This window comes from Convolutriloba macropyga, chromosome 1 (genome assembly GCF_964194025.1).
Source record: "Convolutriloba macropyga chromosome 1, txConMacr16.3, whole genome shotgun sequence".
Classification (NCBI taxonomy): Eukaryota; Metazoa; Xenacoelomorpha; order Acoela; family Convolutidae; genus Convolutriloba; species Convolutriloba macropyga.
The window spans coordinates 58,792,000-58,807,932 of record NC_134468.1 but is presented as its reverse complement, the minus strand read 5'-3'; the positions used below and the strand labels follow the sequence as shown (position 1 = coordinate 58,807,932).

The window sequence follows — 15,933 nt, the reverse complement described above, 5'->3', positions numbered from 1 at the left end:
TTGCGGAATGGATCTCAATATGTGAGATGTAACAATAATAATGTTGTTATACTGGACGGTGTTGAACTGCCGAAATTTGTCCTGGACGTTTTATCGTTAGGTCCAAAGCATCCAGTCTGGGAAAAATTTAATGAAGTACACTTCCTTCCGGATGTAGACAAATTAGTTCGGGAGTTAAAGAGAACAACACTCATGGTGAAAAGTTATGTGAAATAGAATCGTCTGCCAAATGGTACGCCAAGAATATACGTGAGGCACCAATGGATAGAGGGGTTAAAAAAGCTAATGATCTTATGAAAGATCAAAAATTACTAGCTGTACCTTTTGATAAAGGTTGCGGTTTTTGTGTTATGAAACAGACAAAATACTCGGATAAGCTATGGAGAAAGTGATGATCTAACAATAAGAACTGAAAAACTGATAAATAGCAGTTTGCATCAATTAATAAAACAAGGCTCTTCATAGCTGACCTCGGAATCTCAGGTACCTCGTCACTGGAAAACAATTCTTTAATCGCAATTTCAATTGCCTCCTCAACCGTCCGATTGAGTGTACCACATTTTATTACACTTAAAGTGAACATTCGTTACGGCTGGTCTCAAAAGGCTCTTCATAAGTGAGAAGATTTATCACAGGCTCAGGACAACTGGATTGCAACCGGCCAGGCTTTATGGACGTGCTAAGGTACATAAAATTGGTACGCCGATTCGGCCTGTTCTGTCAATACCCGGTAGCAGTTAAGAGAACCTCAATAAATTTCTCTCTCCCTTTTTCGAGAAGTTAACAGGTGCAAAAATTGAGACTAACTCGAAAGATGCCAGAGCAGCTCTAGAGGCTACCAAATTGGATGAAGATGAGCTAGTGCTGTCTCTCGATGTAAAAAACTTATCACCAATGTACCGGTTGAGGAGGCATTTGAAATTGCGCTTAAAGAACTGTACTCCAGTGACGAGGTACCTGAGATTCCGAGGTCAGCTATGAAGAGCATTTTGAGACTATCCGTTGTGAATGTTCACTTTAAGTGTAATAAAATGTGGTACACTCAATCGGACGGTTTAGCAATGGGTGCTTCGCTGGCGGTAATTTTGGCAAATTTGTGGATCAAATCCTTTGAAAAATTTTTGCAGAAACCAAAAGAGGGAAGGGAGATCAAAACTCCTGACACAAAGGTGATATGCATTGACTGTAACCGACGCGTTACTTTCCGAGGGAAAGGAGTCGAGTGCGAATCATGCAAAAACTGGTTTCATGCAAAATGCCAAGGTATCACTGACACAGAATATAGACCACGCAGGAAATTGTTTGGATCTGTTCCTATTGTGCAGAAAAAGGTAGAAAAGAGGACACACTGGAGTTGAAACTATTCAAGAGGTATGTAGATGACATAGTGTGCACGGTAAAGAGGAACCCTCTAGATTACCTTGAGTATGCAAATTCTCTTCACAAGAACTTACAATTCACACTTGAGACACCAAACGGAAGTGGAGACCTGGCATTCCTAGATCTAAACATAAACCTAAACGAAGATAGAAAATACAGCTGTCATTGAAATAAAAATCAATTGATACGGGCATAATCTTAAATTTCCGTAGCTGTGCGCCGTTACAACATAAGAGAAATGTGATTCAAGGGACTGTGCATAGGATTTTTAATGCTACCAGTGACTGGAAATCCATTGATGTAGCTCTTAAGAAAAATAAAAAGATCTCGACTGAAATTCAATAACCAACGGAGTGGTCCTCCAGTATTGTTAATGAGACGTTGGAGAAAATAGTCATGAAGGAAAAGGTCACAGCAAAACCACCCCAAAATGAACAGCATCTTAAAAAAGTTAAAAGTCTTAACAATAGGGAGCCTAAACCTAGGTTTTTTGTTCAATACAGAGGAAATATCACGCAAAATTTTGCAAGCAGACTGAAAAAATTGTGTGATATTCATATCATTTTCACAACAAGAAAGCTAAGAACTTGCTTGTCCACCCTGAAATCACCTCTTGATAAGAATCTGAAATCCCATGTGGTATATAAAGTTGCATGTAATGGATGCAGTTCCATCTATGTTGGCCAAACCAGCCGACATGTTACCACTAGAGTTTCAGAGCTTCAAAAGAAGGATTTCCCTGTTGGACAACACCTTGTTGAATGTTGTGGTACAAAGCATAACGTAAAATGGTAGATTCTTGATGCATGTTGCGGAGTTGAAAAACTAATGACGATAGAAGCGATCTACATCAAAAAACTGAAACCGCAATTAAATACGCGCGATAAGTATCGGGGGCGGGAATTGACATTGAAGTACTAGTTCAAATACAAAAATTTGACTTTTGAATTTCAAAAAAATATTCTGGTACATGTTAATTCGAAATTTTGTCCCAAAAGGTAAAAAATAAAAACTGATAGGAATGAAAGTAAAAATCCCTTTTCAGGAATAGAAAGCATTATACCCGGGATTTTCATAAAATCCGGAATAAAAAATGAATTGAATTTAGTGTAATAAGTGTAAATAAAATGTTGTAAAGGTGATTTTAACTGTAAATAATTTCAAAAACTCGATGTTACTTTACCTCATTTCTTAGAATTATAGTCAAAGACAAGTTTATATACTTTGTAAATGATTTCATTTAATTTTTTAAACCTGACGATGAACGCAATGTTCGAAAACGTTCGTTTTAGTTAATCAATTTAAGTTTTAATTGATAATTACTTCTCTGCATCTTTATTTTTGAACTTTTTCGCTTCACCAGGGTTGAGGCTTTTGTCGAAGATTTTAGAAGAAGTGCGCTGACAGCCAATGCAAAACAGTTTCAGGGCTATATATTAAATAATTCTCTGTTTGATGTTCCATAAAGTGCTGAAATGTGTACGCAATTTGTTTGAAATTTAGCACAATAAGTGAATAATTATATCAGATTGTTTCCTCGAGAAATATGTTTTCTATGGCTGAGAGCTTTTTTAGTGCATATTTTTTCACAAAAAACAACCCGGTTAACAGAGGTGTTCAAATTTAGATACCCTCTATTGAACACCCAGAACCCCTTTTGGCAGCCCAATTTAGACGGTTAATAAAACTGCTGGATATCTGTCGGTATAAGGCGTCAAATGGTTGCTTTCATACCTTTGTGCTTCTTGAGAGGTCTTTTTTTGACAGGTAAAATGTGTTCTAGTGGCTAGATCTGAAATCAGCTGGGCTAAATTCCCGTTCCTGTTTTTTCTTAATATGGTTTTGACCTTTTAATTAGTTCTTCTCCTTGAAGCTGTAAGGGTAATCTGAAAGCTGTGATCCTAATTTTGGTAAATGCTACGTTTACAATTTGGTTGTGAGCAGAATGAACAGTAAATAGAATGAAAAGCACATTATCGCATATCTGTTTTCAGTCAAGTTTTCCATAAATGCAACAAGAACTCCTACCTGCTTATTGGGAAAGAATGTCTCACAATTGATTTGACGTGCAAGTGAAATATATGGAAACTTCAAATCTGGTCTATTCTATAGGTGATTTTTTTTACGTCTGTCACCTGTGAACAACGTATTAAGGCTTTTTGTTCAAATAAAAAAACGACATAACGATTCAGAAAAACTAATAGCTTATTTTATTGCTTCAAAGATTAAATTTAACCATCAAATGAATTCGCTAGCAAATTTAAATTTGCTTTTCTCAGAAATAGAGATGTTATTAAATATTAATTTGCATACTTAAGCATCAAATAATATGCGTGTTGTACACTTTTTATTGGTTCAACATTTGTTACTACATTTGACACCATTCTATTTTCTGCTCTTTTGAATATTTCACTTTACATCATGCTGTAAGAAGCATGAACAGTATTTATATTTAATTCACCGTCAAAGAATTCAACAGCCAAATGCATCAACTCAAACTGTAACTGTAACTCGAACTCTTCTTTTGATGACGCACATATTTGATGCATTTTTTTCAACCAATTTGCTTCCCCACAAGACCTATTTATAATATATAAAAGTATGCAGGACATAATGAGTTAATAAAATACCTTTTCACGTATTTTGATTTTCACCTCAAGAAACTGGTGAAAAGAAGAATGGGAAGTGGGAACAATAGGAAAATCATTATAGGTATAACATACACTTTCTTTAAAAAGCAGGGCTTCCAATTGTCAATGTTTAGATGAGGAATTTCAGCCATTGGATCGACCGCCGCAATTGTAACTAGGAATAGCAAATCGTTTTAACAAGCAACTAGTCTTTTGAAAGTGTATTGGGATGTACTACTTACTGTATACATGAGATCAACTATCAAGCGCTGTTTTAAGTAAAAATGCTTGCTAAATATTAGCTATTTCATAGTGGAGCTATGTCGACATTTCCATACTGATGTAATGGAAATGAGCGTTCTGTCATCCAAAAAGACTCTTTCTTTTACCCCGTTTTAATTATCCCGACAACTCAATTTTCAAATTAAGGGAGGAGGAGGGGTGCTACTGAGTGATTTTACCTCTTATCATCAAAATCGATCTCAACTGTTACAGCAAGGACGGTAGTTGGCTAAACCACTACATTTAGCGAGTCGATGCATTAAGCGACGCTGATTGAGCCGATCGCATTTGACAACGATGATTCAATGCACACGTTTCCTTTCCTAGTCAGAATTAACGCTCTGAGAATATTACATCAATTAGATGGCAGAATTTCATATTTGTGCGCAGCTAGACTGGTCTACATTTAGAACTTTTCATTAGTTAGAAAAATTATTTCAAGGTTTTGAAACAAGTTTGTTCATTCAAAAGCAATAAAATTTATTTTTAAACCTTTCACGGTAGTCAAAATTATCCAACCATCCAGTCTTTTCAAACAGTTCAGTTCTTGTGAGGTCAATTTTTGTGAGTTTTGAAGACTTATACCCAGTACCAGAACTAAATAAAAATTGACATGTATTAGGTAAGTGTTATATTTAAAATCGACTTCAGGAGGTCAGAACTCGCGTGGTCTCCTAATACTCGAATCTGATGGAACTGATGTTTGAAGACGGCCGGGAATACTTAGAGAATTAAGTATTCAAAAAACAAAACCTAAAATCTGGCCCGGCCTTATCAGGGGAGCAAGAACGTTTGTAACATCAAACTGTTTTATTAAATATCGTTTTCACGAAGTCAAATAGAAATTGGTAGTTATGAAAAAAGCCTTTCAGTAAATATCGTTTTCAAGAAGTTGAACTATAGAAATTGGTAATTATATCATTTTTCTACGTTGCCGAAGAAAACTTGTTACGGCCTTAAACGGCGCCGTACAAAGTTTTGTAAGTTTTCTACGGCACCGTATAAGTCTTAGTATGTTCTCAAAGTATCGTCTAAGGTGGTCAACCTGGGAAACTAATTTGTACTTAGTCGAATTTAAATTTTTACCTGCATCACTTGATCAATAGACACTATTAAAACTTCCTTATGAAAATATAGAAACAATATGAATTAACACTTTACATTACACACCTGTTTTCCCGAAATTTTTAGCGAAGTTTTTATCTTTTATTTTATCATTTTAGTGTTAGACGATCGTTTAAATGAGACAGTGGGTGTTGACGCCGTATTGGCCGTCTGGGCGTTTAGCCAACGATCAAAAATAGCCGACTACAAAAAAAGGACAATAGGTTGATTCGGAACTTGTCATTTGGTAAATTTAACACTGCATTTCGTAAGCGGGAAATATACGGTACAACTTTTGTCAACTAGCGTAACGAAGGTCTATCAGTGGTTGCCAATGATATTTTTTGACCAATTCGGATTAAATTGCTGGCAATATTTCTCATTTCTGCCTTGTCGCCTAAACGTCCTGTCGACCAATTTTCATTTCATAATTTCATAATTGAGCAGCATCTCATTGCTCATCTTAGTCAGCTTTTTCTTCAGCTTCATTCAACACGGCAGGCAGCCTGAAGAAGTGATCAGAATCATCTCCGGAATAGGGACCCAGGTTGAGGTGCTATCCGGAAATGACCTCTGATCAGACCGTGCTAGACGAAAGTCACCTCAGATCAAACTATCCTCCAATCAGACTAAAGTGCGCTCGAAACACCGTGTGTGCTCGAAAAAGTCTCTGATCAGTCCGTTGCAGACGGAAAAGACCTCCGACCAGACCAAAATCAGACCATTGTCCAGACGATTGCGCGACCATGGCCCAAACTAAACCCAGACCATCGTCCAGACGACTGTGCGCTCAAAATCACCTCTGATCAGACTCAATTGTGCTTGAAATAGTCTGATCAGTGAATTGTTTTCACTATGAACGAATTTTGCTATAATATTTTTATTTCATAAAATTTGATGTTTGCATTATTAAATTCATCTAAAGAAAAGACCATTCTAAAAGTATTATTGCTAAAGAAAAGAAAACCCAACTGCTGAGAAAAATTTTATTTAGTATACATTAGTGCATATTTCGAACTCAATTGATGAATTTAGACAGCTTTCCATATAAAACGTCGTATTCTACAGGTAAACAAAATTTCATTGTAAGGGGACTGGCATGGTCTATATCAGTTGGACTACTTTGGTTTTGATCAAAGCCATCAGACTCTAGATGTCTCTTTGATCAGAATGCTGCTTTTTGTTGTCTCTTGGCCGAGTCAGCATTTCTCGGTAAAGAAAACAATAAATCAAAAAAAAATCGCTCGAAATCGTCTCTGATCAGACTAATGTGCGCTTGAATCCGCCTCTGATCAGATCATTGCCATCCTGAAGTGACCTCTGATCATACCATCCCCAGACCGATGTGACCTCTGATCATACCATCCCCAGACCGAAGTGACCTCTGATCATACTATTGTGGACTCGAACCAAATCCCAGACCCTGTTACTTTGGTCTGGGAACGCACCGTGTGCGTTGGAGTTTGTCTGATCAGAAGTTCCGGATGGCACCTCAATCTGGGAAAGAAAGAAATGGCAGACAAGGTTAGTGAAATCTTCTTTCGTTATAAATGTATAAAGTAGAATGAAATTAACAAAATAAATGAATAAAAGTAATTAATCATTCAAATTTTTCAAAATTAGAGCGTTTTCAAGCACGCTTTTTCAAAAATTGCAGGTAATTTGATAAAATTTAGGTAATCTATTTTAGAGTTTACCAGTAAATTGATATTTAATGCGACACTCATAGATTTTATGTGCAAGCAGTTTCCTCGACCTGCAATTCTTGATTTTTTTTGCTGTTAAACCCTGCTGTAATTTAACGGGCAGAAAATTTAAGAAATTCTACGTACCACTTTTACCAAATGACAACGATGGATGAGTTCAGTTGTGTACGTTAAAGGCTTCTTTTCTGAACGGAAAGCTCAAATTTGAGTTCAAGTTTGACGTATCTGTGAACATTTCTATTTTAGCTCGACTCAGGTTACGCATTGTCCCGGAAATTTTTAGTGGCCTTAGTTTTGATTCAGTGCACCCTCGCGCCAGACGTGATTGCTTGTCCTCTGATCAGACCGTTCGAGGCCAAACTAACCTGAGATCAGACCATATGAGCGCTTGAAGCGCTCTCTAACTTGTCTCTTATTAGAACATCTCAGACGGAAGCAAACTCTGATGAGACCCAAAGCAGACCATTATTGATGCGTTTGAGCGACCCTGGCCCAGATCAATTCCAAACCATTGTCCGGTCGAAGTGGCCTCTGATCAGACCATACTTAGGTCAAAATTACCCCAGATCAGATCATTTTTTGCACTTCATGCCACCGAGGACATAATTGTTTCCAGATGTTTCTGCAATCTAAATGGCATCTGATCAGACCATCCTCAGACCAGGTGTTTTATAAGGGAGGGGAGGGGAGGGGAGGGGAGGGGAGGGGAGGGGAGATCACAGACTACCAATAGTAAGTTTTGAAACATCAAGAATGTTCCGCCTAAAGTTCCTGGAACAATAGATACAACACTGGTTTGGAGATGTCCACTTTTTCGCTTATATTTCTAAAAAAAGACCTTTTATCGGATCAAATAGCTCTTGAAAGAGAACCATATGGAAACCTTAGACTACAAGAAGTACGTTGGTTCTAAAACGTCGAGAATAGTCCGCATAACTTTAGAAAAAATAGTTTTTCTGCTTTCAGATATTTTATAATGTCTTGTTTTGTTAATAGCTGCAAAGCGATAAAAATTGTATTGGGTCTTTTTACGACCCGAAGAAGAGTATAGGAGAAGTCATTTTTCAACCACAGGTAAGCGTCTTAGCCTATAATAACTTGCCTGTCGTTTTTCGAGCACTCTATCTGCTCAAAGAAAGCTTTTCTGCTCTGTGCTCTCGTAATATCAAACAATTAATAAATTTTTTTCGATTTTCTTTATTTCAAGTGTTTGTAAATGCTTTTTGTACTCCTGACGTTTTATAGCATTTGGTTTTCTATGGTTCAAGTTAGTTGTTTTTGTTGCATTTTATTTGTTTTGATTTAGGTTTGAGATGTTTTCATAAAGAAAATTCAGCAGATTTTGCGGAATTTTTGTTTTTTTTTTGCTTATTTTTTGCTTAGATCTTGTGATTTTGTGCTTTTCGCTACATTACACTTACGTTTGCTTTTCGCTTTTTGTTAACCTTTTGCTTGCAGAGTTTTTCTTGAGTTGTTGTTGGAAGTCACTGAAACTTTTTTTATAAAAAAAGTTCGATCTTTTCTTAATCAAATAAAGAACAGAAGAAATCAAATCAAATTTCACTGTTGATAGGTCCAATTGGCTTCCCAAGCAGCTCCAAAATAATGTTTTTAGTTTTTTACTAGAAAGCTTATGGTCTTTTGACTTTTAAAACTATTCATTTTTTTTAAAAAAAAAAGGGGTTATTAAAGTTTGTCACTATTTTGTTCCTATTTTGGTCAACTTGTAGCTTAGTGTCAACAAAGAAAAAATGCTTTTATTTCTAATGAATTGCTAATTAATCTTGTACGCGTTAAGTTATAGTTTTCAGGCTGTGATAAATCTAGATTTCACATTTTTTTTCCTTTTGAAATTTGGCCTATTTAATACTGACGTTCACATAATAGATGATTGGCGTTCAAAATAACGCACAATTGAACATATGAAAGTCTTTAAGGTCATAGGTTATGGTTTTAACGGCTTCGACGCCCTTTTCATGAAGAATTTAATCGAATTTTTTACATTTGTCTTTAGCTACTCTTTTCACTTTGTTTTTTAAGTTGTGTGAAATTTACTAGATAATGACAAGTCTCATTGATTTTTTATGGAGGAAAAAAAAGGAGCCAATTTTCAGATTTTAGTAGATAGCTGATGGGTTTCATGACTTTGAAAACAGTTGTTTTCAAAAACAAAACAAAAAACACTTTTAGCTTCGCATCTATGAAAACGTCAGGACTTTACTGGCTTTGACTCGCATTTTCTTGCAAAAAAATAAAGTAAGTTTTGATTTTCGTCGTATTTGATGTTTGTTTTTTATACGTAAGACATATTCTGAATAATTACAGGTCGCAAGGGCTTCTTTTGGATGAATAGTTGAAATTATTTAAGTTTTTCATTTTGTACCTAGTGGCTTTTATGAATTTTAAAGTAATTTTTTTTCGAAAAATATAAAAAGCTTACTTAACATTGTCTTTTTGTCTACTTTTTACCTAGACTCATTATTCATAAATAACATAGTGAATTATCGGCGTTTGAATAAAACAAAAACAATATTTTTGAGGGGCAAAACTGGCTTTACGGCTTCGACCTCATTTTATTAAAATTTCAATTGAATTTTTGTTTATTGTCTCTATTTGGTGTTCTTATTTTAACCGCATAATAAATTGTATAATGACAGGCCTTAATGTCCTCCTATAGAAACAGTGTGTACCATTAATCTGTTCGATGTTCTCGGTTGATATCTAATGATTTCCTTTACTTTGAAATAAATTGTTTTTAAAGATATAAACAAAATTTTTTTCTTTGCTGTTTTTGTTCTTTTTGTCTAATTGCTACCGAGCCTTATTAGGGACTGGTCCCATATCTTTTGTAGTGACGTAGAAGTTATTTTTTTAGTTTTTGTTTTATCTGACGCTATTTTGACGTTTTTTAAAGTCTTTTTCAGAATGGACATAAAGTTTTGGATTTAGTTAATGTTTTTGTGGTTTGAATTTGCTGTTTGTCTTGACTCACCTTCTTAATAATGGCAGATATCATCACTCTAATGCGGCATTTTTTACTCCGCTGAGTTGTTTGCTTTGGAGTCGATAGTTTTGTTCATACACAATTTTTTTTGAAAAATACTTGATTTTTTGGGGGTTTTCTATATGTTCCTAATTTGGTAGACAATTATGCCAAAATTGTGGATGAGTGGGGTCGGAACATTATGTGCAATCACACATTACTGAGCCTCGTTGTTATTTGATTATCCTTGATCAGACGCAAAAGCCTCCTTAGATCAAAAAAATTGTGCGCTTGCAATGCCCTCTGATCATATTTTGTGCACCCGAAATGGACTTGTGATTAGACTATTTATTAGACGGAAAAGAACCTCTAATGAAACCATTCCTAAACAGGCCCCTGACCAGACCATCCCCAATCGAAAACGAACTCTAAAAGAAGCGCTCGAAAGTGACCCTTGATCTATCCGGGATTGAAATGGACCTCTGAAAGGACCGTCTCACTCGTAAATTCGGCTGAAGTCTGATCAGAGGTCACTTTGGTGTGGCACATCGAGAGCTGAGTTTTGCTCTCAAAAATAAAAAATAAGAATTAAAATCAAATGCTTAAAGGATTAATTGCCTGATATTGGAAAGATATTTTTCTTAAGTATTCACAACTCTTTCTTTTTGGTTTTTCTTTGACTAGAGGATAGTGTCCAACTATACCTACATCGTCGCCAGCTAAGCAGACAGAAAATGTCTAGGGAACCAAACCGCCTCGCAGAAATTACAAATACCATGAGAAAATAATTTTTCATTTCAATGAGCTCTGCAGTTAGAGGCGCGGGAATTTTTACAAGTAAAGACTCTAAAAAATTGCGTGCCTCCCACTCTAGCTAGGTATACTTAATTGCAATTTAATAAGAGTTCGTAGAAATACCCTGTTGGTATTTTACCTCAAAAACAAAATTCTGTGTAATTCTACCTATTGAATTAGAACAATGAGTTAATTGAATTCTGTATGAGTTGTTTTGTAAACAGAAGGCACAAGATGTTACATGTGCAGCGAGCTTAAAATTGATGTACTTGTCAGCCCAGGTTGAGGTCCAGACCCAAATTTTTTTATGATCGGACCCAGTCGAGCGCACATCCGTGTGTTCCCCGACCGAAATTATAGGGTCTGGACGGAAGTTCAAGCGCACTACAGTCTGGTCGATGGTCTGGAGATGGTCTGATCAGAGTTCATTTTGGTCTGAAAAGTCTGGAGCATGGTCTGGAGATGGTCTGATCAGAGGTCAAATTGGTCTGAAAAGTCTGATCATAGGCGGATTCGAGCGCACTTGGGTCTGATCATAACCTCTTCGAGCGCACTTTGGTCTGATCAGAGGCGACTTCGAGCGCAATTGGGTCTGATCATAACCTCTTCGAGAGCATTAGGATCTGATCGGAAATTTTTTTGAACGCAGTTGGTTCTGATCAGGGATTATTTCGAACGCCTTATTTTTTCATATTTTGTGTTTTTTACTGAGAGGCAACAATAGAGCAGCGTTCTGATCAGAAACTCATCCAAAATCCAATAGCTCTGATAAAAAAAAAGAGTCCAGCTGATAGCAAAGGCCGGTCCCCTTCAGAGGAAATTTTGATCAACTGGAGACCACGATGTTTTCCCATGGAAAACTGTCTAAACTCATCCATTGAGTCAGAGATATGCACTTAATGGTACAATAAATAAAATTTGTTCTCAACAATTGCGTTTCGTTTTCTTAAGCAACAATTTTATAATTGATTAGTCCTTTGATGAATTAAATACTGCAAACATCAGTTTTTATGAAATGAATATATTATAGCAAAATGAAGAGATTTGTTCACAAGTAAAATGTTTCTCTGATCAGACTATTTCGAGCGCACTTGAGTCTGATCATATCTGCTTTCGAGCTCGTTTCAGCATGATCATAAATGGCTACAAGCGCAACTGGGTCTGATCATAAATGCTTCGAGCGCAACTGGGTCCAATCATAACCTCTTCGAGCGCACTTGAGTCTGATCATAGTCTGATTAAGGTCTGGGCAATGGTCTGAATTTGATTCTGTACCATGGTCTGATCAGAACGCCTTCGATCTGAAAAGTCTGATCAGAGACCCAACATTTGGGTCTGGACCTCAACCTGGGAACGTTTTTTAACATAGCTGATATTTTTTGCTCCAGTTCATACTACAATCATTTATAAATGTAATCCTTCAAATCAAATTTTCAGTTAAATTTTTTCCTGTTTTTGAAAAGATTGTTCATAGACTTTCCAAAACAGTTTTGTGTTCGTCTTTACATGAGCTAACGATAGCATATAACTACGCCAAGGTCCATTGAGGCGACAAAAAAATTCAGCAGACTAAACGGACTTGAGGAATTAACAAGTTATAGGAGCCAATAATTGTTAAAATTTTCGGAACATCTCAGAAGAATTTATTTCTCCAAATAAAGCAAACATAAGTAAATCACACACCAACAAAAAAATTTTTTGAAAAATTTTTTAGAATGAGAATGTGACAATAGGAGGAGGAAAAAATATCGGAGCCACTGTGGTCCTCAAGCGTTTTACCTGGCGTAAGTCTATAAATGATTTTTTTAATAAAAACTCGTGGGAAAATTTTAATAAATTTCGGGGGAAATTTTACTAAGTGTTTTTGGTATCATAGGTCAAAAAACGCCAATATTTCGATTTCAAGAAGGTTTCCGACGCTCTTATTTTGCATGAAAAAATATATGTTAAAAAAACTGGGGCTGCAAGAACATTTTGGCAATTCAAAGAGGGTTGTCATTGCTTTTCTTGACAAATTGTCGCACTTTAGAAACCCAAACTTATCAAATCGGGAAAGTTATACACATTACTCCTCGTTCCTTCCAACGCTTGTCGCCACCTTTCAAAAACTCGGTTTTTTTCATGATCTTCACTCCACCGTCAATATGAACATAGCTTTCACAAATTTACCAAATCCATTCAGACTCGAATGGAACCGCTACATCCTTGAAAAAAACATCACACAGGCATCTTGAATTGCGATTGCTGAGTGGCTCCTGAACTGTGCACAAATATGTCGAGATTTACCAGCGAGTTCAAACTTCTCACCTTCTAAACATATTGGTTTTCATAAATTGCCTTGGCAATTCTCGCACTGTACCAGAAATATTTATAATGCGAAACCCAGGCATCAACTCCTGAGTAATAGGGAACAAATGCAAATTCAATCTGAATTGAAAGAAAACAAGCACTGAGTCCCCTGAAACTAAAAGATTACGTAATGAATCAAAAACTCTGTTTCATTTGTTTTGGGCATCATCGTGTAGATAAATGCAATGCAAAGAATGTCTTCCGATCAAAAAGGTGCGGTAGACGACGAAAGCAACTCATACGTTACATCAGTGCAATTTGTTGGTAAAGGCCAGGTAGCTCTTGTGGCAGTCCAACCGGTGAATGGAAACCAGTCTGAAGAAACATACGCATATCTAGACAAAGAAAGCTGTCAAAGTCTCCTTTTTAAATCAACAGTAAAAAAAGGACTTGGTCTTAAGGTCGACAAAACAGGTAAAATGGCAATAAGTGTTTATCACATGACTAAGGAAATTCATTGCTCTAAAGACTGCTTTGGCATATAGCCAATAGATATCTCTGTTGAACCTGTCAGACTGAACGCTGTTTTGGCAGTACCAAATTTGAACATGTCCGAGGTTAATCTAGCTCAACTAAACGCTTTGTGCAAAAATCATCAAAATCTCAGCCACATAAATTTTCCTGAAGTTGAAATGAACAATGTCTCAGTTATTATAGGCGTTGACCACCTATACTTGATTCACTATAAGCAAAATTTGAGAAGAGGGAAAAAAGCACCATGGGGCGTTGAAACTCCATTAGGCTGGACGTGATTCACTATAAACAATTTATAAAAGGCCAGGAAAATCCACCCTGGGGCGTTGAAACTCCATTAGGCTTGACATGCGATGGTAAAACGAATTTTTCTGGATGAGTCTACATCTGTACAGTACACTCAGTTGCAAAATTGCCCTAGTATGGATGACTCAATTTTCATATTGGTCCAAGATTGGATGAAAGCTGAAAATTTGGGCATTGCGTTGCCCCGAAAAGCTTCATCCAAAAACGATGAAAGAGCGATTGAAGCTTTTTAGTCCGCAACAAAGCTCGTTGGCGGTGATTATCAGATAGGTTTCCTCTGGAGGCAAGGCGCATTTCTGCCCAAAAACAGATGATTAGCATCATAACAACTTGATCATCTAATATAAACTAATGAATACACAGGTCATACATTTTTTGCATCGGTTCCACCCTGCATGACCTCCTTCACGCTCAGAACAACTGCTCTGGATAACGCAAAAGTGTTTCCAATTGTTTAAAAGGTCTTAGATCGGAACATTTCCATAGATGACTTCTATGTTGCCGCATCGAGTCAAAACGAAGCTACAAAAATTGTCCATGAAACTCGCAAGGTTCTCGCTACTGGTGGTTTTATTCTATAGAAGTGGAACTCAAATAATCAACAAGTTTTTGACCTGCTGAATCCTGCTATCTGACTTAATCCAGAAACATCAGCACCAAAATTTCAAAAGTTTGTTGGTCTTCCCTGACACATTTGTTGTAGAGCAAAAACTGTTCCATAAGATCAAATTGTACAAGAAAACGAGTCATAGTAAAATACTTCGCTTTGTTACTTCCATCTTTGATCCCTTAGGAATTATCGCACCCTTTACAATAAGATTCCGCAAAGTTTTCCAAGCAGCATGAAAGCACGGTTCAAAACGGGACAAGCCATCACAGCTTGATAAAAATTCTGATTCCGAAAATCTGAAAAATGAATTTTCTTTTTTTTCAAGATTTACATATTCCTCGCAAACTGACAAACGAGATACCTGAGGCTACCAAGTTTGCCAGATGAAAATCAACTCAGGTTAGATATTGCTTAACCCCAAATCCTTCACTTGGCCCACTCCTCACAGATGTTTTCCCTGATACAAATTGTAACTCGATCAGCAATAACTTATATAATCGAAGGATTTTAACAGATTAAAGATCGAACCAATTTTCAACCAGCTCAATGTCAAAATGCTTCCAAAAATCTCTCCCACAACTGCACGTAGAAACGTTCAACGGTGATCCAATGAAGTGGATAAAATGGTATAGCAATGTCAAGGCGACTATCAACCAATCAGCCATGTCCTCAGCTGAAAAAATGGTTGATTTGCAATCACTGCTCAGAGACGAAGCTAAAGCACTAGTTGATGGATGCAGTTGCAAAAGTGATTTATACGCAGCAGCTCTATCAAGACTGCAGGAAATCTCTGGCAATTCAAAGAGGGTTGTCACTGCTTTTCTTGATAAATTGTCGCACTACTTTAGAAATCCAAACTTGTCAAAAGTTGATAGTTATACACAGTACTCCTCGTTCCTTCTAACGCTTGTCGACACTTTTCAACAACTCGGTTTTTTTCATGATCTGACTCCAACATCAATATGAACATGGTTTTTACAAAATTACCAAATCAAGTCAGACTCGAGTGGAAACGCTACGCCCTGGAAAAAACCATCATAGAGCCGTTCTTATACGCGCTTGCTGACTGGCTCCTTAACAATGCAAAAGCACGTCAGGATTTACCAGCAAACTCCAACTTGCCACTTGCTCAACATATTCTTGTTCATGAAATGCGTTGGAAAATGTCGCACTCTACTAGAAATAATGATAATGCGATTTAAAAGCATCAATTGCTGAGTAATAGGGAACAAATGCACTTTCAATCTAAAACGAAAGAAAGCGTAAGTTGTCCGATCAATGAAAACTGCCAACGCCTCTACAAATGCATCCATT

At 36.7% G+C, this 15,933-nt stretch overlaps 1 protein-coding gene across 2 annotated transcripts in view; it reads right to left on the bottom strand.

Annotated features, from left to right (window-relative positions):
* Positions 1-4,033, bottom strand: part of LOC142340929 (uncharacterized) — a 28,397-nt gene extending 24,364 nt beyond the window's left edge. Inside the window, exon 1 of one of the 2 annotated variants that reach the window (XM_075391719.1) lies at positions 4,011-4,033. The gene's annotated coding sequence lies outside the window, so the exon portion shown is untranslated. Of the gene's footprint in view, positions 1-3,408; positions 3,652-4,010 lie in introns of those variants that run through there. The other variant, XM_075391710.1, reaches the window with a different exon arrangement.
* Positions 4,034-15,933: the final 11,900 nt, after the last annotated feature.